At 38.5% G+C, this 5,692-nt stretch overlaps 1 non-coding gene across 1 annotated transcript; it reads right to left on the reverse strand.

Moving 5' to 3' along the window:
* Positions 1–4,332: 4,332 nt before the first annotated feature.
* On the reverse strand, positions 4,333–4,437 carry LOC123575337 (U6 spliceosomal RNA). The gene has a single exon (XR_006700636.1). It is a non-coding gene; the product is annotated as a U6 spliceosomal RNA (small nuclear RNA).
* Between the last annotated feature and the right edge of the window lie 1,255 nt (positions 4,438–5,692).

A 5,692-nucleotide genomic window follows, 5' to 3' on the forward strand; every position in this document is an offset into this window, starting at 1 on the left:
ATGTTCACATAACGACAAAATTGTTTAATGAAACATTTCTCACAACATAGCCTGTTCTTAAGTGATGCATGATGGCATAGATTTCTGCTAAGGTTCTTCCTAGGATCTTTTGTCTCCTATTTAAATGCTCATTTTGTTGTTGACCTCATTGACTCTCATAGATAGAACCTTACACATCTTATGGAAACAAAAGAGCACATGCAGTCTCTGGTAATAGTAAGTAGTTTGTGAAAGCCACAGCTTAGACCTGGAAAGCCTGAGAGTGCTGGAGGGAAGACTGCTGAGACAGGCAAGACCAGGTCCTGGGGAACTTCCGGGTCAGAATAAAGTCAGACCGAATCCTGTAGGCAAAAAAGAACAACTGAAGCATTGTCAGCCGTGGTATCACGATCACAATGTATTGTTTGTTTTAGAAGGACCACAGTGCAGCGGAGTAGAGGATATTCAAAGCAAGAATGACAATTAGTTTCAACTAGTGTTCAAACTACATGAACTGGCACTGTGTTAAAGAGGATTCTGAGGCTATGTTCAGGCTAATGTAGAAAAAAAACCTTAATTATGTATCCAGGTATGACTGTTATCCTAGGAAGAACTTCCAAAAACCTGTGTGCTGTCATTGTATCACTTCCAAAAAGAATGCATTTGACTTCACCATGCAGTGTCTAGAAAATGTGAGGTGTATTGAGGAATTGATGGAAATACAAGTCAAGGAAAGATTCAGCTTCTAAGAGAAATAAGATTTTTCCCTATTGTTAAGAATAACTGGTTTTCAAGGGTACAGTAGTAGAGACATGCAGATCATGTGACAGGTATTTGCCATCAAAGGGCTGGTAAGTGAAGCAAGACCAGGAGAACGATGGGAGGAGCAGTTAGGAAGCTGTTGATGAATCCAAAATAGAAATGATGAAGTTCTAAATTAAGTTAATATCCATGGTACTGGAGAGAAGAGGATGGATTTGAATGATATTAAAGATGTAATTGAAATCATTGACAGAACCATGGGATCATGATAATTTAATTGGAAGGTTGAAGATGAAGTGCTTATAAAGAAAACAGAATAAATGGCTAGAGACATGGAGAAAACCCAGAGACAGTGGTGTCACAAAAAGCCAATTCTAGTTAAGGAAGAATGAAGAGTGTTGCAGAGAGGTGAAGTAGGAGGTGACTGAAAGGTGTCTATTGAATTTCTGCTGCTAGGATAATTGACCCCAGCCAGAACAATTTCAGTGCACTAGTGGGAAGGGAAGCTAAGTTAACTAGCTTCATTTTCTCACCTCTCATTCACCCCTTTCAAGAAAGCTAGGCTATAAAAACAAGGAAGGTGAAGCTATGACAAACTTAAGGTCATTTCACTTTTTGCTGTTGTTTTTCAGATGGTGAATGTATAAGCATGTTTACAGGTAAAAGAGCTCTACTTGGGAGGGGGAATACAGAAAATACAGGAGAGAGGTCCCTGCATTCTGCTGCTGGTAGCAAAAATGGGACAATTAGACTAGGAACAAGAAAGAAGGAAACAGGAAAGTGGGTGTGGATGCCAATCAATTTGTAAGTGTGGGAAAGGAAGCGGAGGGAAATGAAATATGATAGACTTGTTTTGTTTAGTCAACCAGGCCTATTTCCTGAGAGAGGTGGGATAGAAGACTTCAGAATAATCATGACATTCATACCATTATTATGGGAAAAATTATGTTTTGGTATAATTTACAAAGACATTCGTTATTATTCATAATGAATAAAGGTGAACAGCAACAAGTAAAGGATTATTTTGAGCAGCTCTGAAGACCTACCTATGGTTTTCAAATGGAGTCAGTAGTTCTTATCCTTGCTAGTTCTCTCACTGTGATAAAATCTGCGCTTGGCTATTTGGGAAAATACTAGAATGAGAGGCCTGCTTCTCCCCGATTCTTGGGTTTGGTGCCCCTGAGTGAGTGGGTGGAGGAAACACGCAGATCATCGAAGGAAGCTAATTATTTCTCAGTGAGTTCCTGAAGGAAGCCTTGGGAACTTTATCCACAAGGATGCCTCTTCTAACTTCATGTTCTTTTCATACAATTATCCTATCAGATCCCTGTAGAGACTACTTATGAGGTGCTATCCACTGGCTGCCTAGCACCAAAACTGTATAATCAGCATCGGTCTTCCACCCCATGCTATGAAGCTATGTTTTCTTTAGATGCCTCTAGAGTAAAAGCTTCAGTCTTTGGTTTGGTCCTGTTCTAATTGACGATCCATGTCTTTCCCCAGTAAAAATCCATGAGTTTCCTCCTCATCTGATTAATACCAGTGAGCAACTCCACCAGAGGACAGAAAGTCAATAGGCTGTTTCCAATAACTGACTCAGCATGCTCTATTTTGGATGTGATATGACTGGCTTCTAGAGCCATGAGCTGTTGAACCACAACTGTGGTTTATAGATACTAAATAATGGGTTATTACTGATGACTGTAAATTTTCTATTTGACAGCCTTAAGGGGTACAGACCATGATGATTATTTATTTTTATGGATTGTGGCTGCTTAATTTTCTGAAGGCATAGGTCCCAATGGGTTGGCATTTTAATTATACACATACATGCATGTGTGTGTATGATATATGTATGTATGTGTGTATGAACACACACACACACACACACATACACAAAATTCAGCCATTAGAAAACTTGTTAGCTCCTGTATAAGAATGGCAGTGGGTTCATGTACCCTTCGATCAGAATGATGAGCAGCATGCCAGAACTGCCCACTCGGCCCTGCTTTTGTGACATAGATTTTGATACTGAAACAGAACAAGTTAAAGGCTTGTTCTAAATGGACAAAGCTCTCACAGAATCGGATGCAGGCTCCTAAAACAGACTAATCCTTGCCTTTTTAGTGCAGTTGGAGAAGAAGCTAAATTTGAAAGATGTGTGTTATGCAGTGTTGAAGACAAGGCGAAATAGGCCAAAGATTTCTTCTTCCTTCAAGATGAATTCTGTTCTCGATGGAGTATAGTGTTCAGCAAAAGGACCTCCACCAAGTCTAGAAACTAATTTATGTCTGTTTCTGTAGAGTTTACATTATTTCTATTGCTTACACGTTAGAATGTTTATTTTTTGGGGACTAAGGGATTAAAAGAGTGTAAACTAAAATGGTTAAAAAAAAAAAAAAGAATTGTTCCTACAGATGAGGAATCGAGACAGTGATGAAAAGGTGGTAAGATTCCCTCTGTCTCATCACTGTCAGCCTTGTAGGGGCTGCTGCAGTGAATAGAGTCTTGCTGTACCTTCTGATTTGGATTAATGATGGTTTGACTTAGTTTATAGGTCCACATGCCTTCATCCACAATAACAAAATCCTAAAAGCTCTGTGAGCAACAGTGGTTTTACAAACCTATGAAAAAATATATTTGGTGTCAAAATCTGATATCAGTTGAGGTGAGATGATCTACAGTTTCAATTATCTCACTTAGCGTGAATTATTTCCTCCAGAAATATTAGTGCTTGATGGTTACAGAGTGCTCCATCTCCACAATTTGGTTTGTTCTGGTCTATGTAATGTCTAAAATATGAAAAGAATCTGAATATATTACAGAATAACATCCTTTGCTTGTAAGTAGCTAAAACACTAATTGGGGAAATTTCTAAAAAATGTGATGCTTTCACAACGGTTTAATTTGGAGGAGAAAAATCAGTTGTTACATAATTAAAAATCGGTTGTTGAAAGATTATTTTGGAGGCTGCAAGTTAACTAAATTTAACCTTTACACTACTTTCCCAAAATGGTGACATTGTGACTGTAGTTACAAAAAAAGCCACATAATAAAACATATCCATCCCCAAAGATTTCAAAATAAAAAATGGGAAACTGTACTTGTATCCATCCTGTCAAAATATGAATGTTGTTCTCAACATTGAATGACATTTGGATGATGGTTTAACCTTTATTTTTCTATAATACTGTAGCTCCTAAACTTTACTGCACATCAGAATCACTTGAGCATCTTTATTTTTTTATTTTTTAAAAAATTATATGGGCCGGGCGTGGTGGCTCACGCTTGTAATTCCAGCACTTTGGGAGGCCGAGGTGGGCGGATCACGAGGTCAGGAGATGGAGACCACAGTGAAACCCCGTCTCTACTGAAAAAAAAAAAATAAATAAATTAGCCGGGCGTGGCGGGAGCCTGTAGTCCCAGCTACTCGGAGAGGCCGAGGCAGGAGAATGGCGTGAACCCGGGAGGCGGAGCTTGCAGTGAGCTGAGATGGCGCCACTGCACTGCAGCCTGGGGGACAGAGGGAGACTCGGTCTCAAAATAAATAAATAAATAAATAAATAAATAAATAAATAAATAAAAATAAAAATAAAAATAAATTATGTGGAAGGCTTGCATGTCATCCTTGAGCAGCGGTCATGCTAATCTTCTCTGTATTGTTCCAGTTTTAGTGTATGCTCTGCCGAAGCCAGCACATCTTTAAAAATAATACTCTGCCTCGGCCTCCCAAAATGCTGGGATTACAGGCGTGAGCCTTCAAGACCAGCCTGGCCAACATGGCGAAATCCATCTCTACTAAAAATACAAAATTAGCTGGGCGTGGTGGCTCGCGCCTGTAATCCCAGCTACTCCGGAGGCTGAGGCAGGAGAATCGCTTGAACCCCAGAGATGGAGGTTGTAGTGAGCCAAGATCAAGACTGCACCACTGCACTTCAGCCTAGGCAACAGGAGTGAAACTCCGTCTCAATTAAAAAACAAAACAAAACAAAGCAAAAACTAAAGTCTGGGGTACCTTCCCCAAACATTGTGATTTAATTAAGATGGGATGTGACTGGGCATCAGGGTTAAAACGTCTTCAGGGGATTCAGTGTATAGCAAAGTTTGGGGATTCCTGTTTTAACCTGTAGCAGAGTTACTTCTGGTGACATGTACCTCAAAAGAGCAAGTCTAGACACTCTGAGGAATGTTTTCTGACACTTGAATTAAATCATATTGCACAGATACCATGCTTGTGTGAGAGCACCACAAGCTGCTTTGCTTTGTAATGGGTTTTCCATTTGTTGCTTGTTTTTCACATGGGGCTTTCTTTGCAACTACAGTCATGGTGTCACCATTTTATATCATGACAGCATAAAGACCTTTAATTTTCCACCCTAATTATACACTTGATATTTGTGTAATTTGGGGAAAGTAGTGTAATGCTTAAATGTAGTTACTTATAGCCTCCAAAATAATCTTTCAACAACCAACTGATATTTATTTATATAACAACTAATTTTTCTCCTTTAAATTAAATGATTGTTTTGAAAGCATCACACTTCTTTAAGAAATTTGCCCAAATAGTGTTTTAGCTATTTACAAACAAAGGATGTTATTTTGTAATATATTCTCAGCTGAACTGTCTCCAGTTTAGGTTGTGAGCACTTACAAATAAGAAAAGGAAAATGAATAAATAAAAGCAAAAGTTTCCAGGAAGACTGGAGGTAAGTTTGATTTCTATTTGGTTTCAGATTCTATATCCTATTTATTCACTTGTACAAACTTAATAATTTCAGAATTAGTGCCTTCCCAGATGCATGTAATTTATGCCAACTTTATGAAGACACAGGAGAGGTTTGATTAAGTGTCTAGAACATGCTGGATTTCAACAATGAGATAAATAGCTTTTTCAGGGTTAAAAATGGGAATATAAAAGCACATAGATTCTTAACGTTGCAAAGAAATTGAG

Source organism: Macaca fascicularis, chromosome 8 (assembly GCF_037993035.2).
Source record: "Macaca fascicularis isolate 582-1 chromosome 8, T2T-MFA8v1.1".
NCBI lineage: Eukaryota > Metazoa > Chordata > Mammalia > Primates > Cercopithecidae > Macaca > Macaca fascicularis.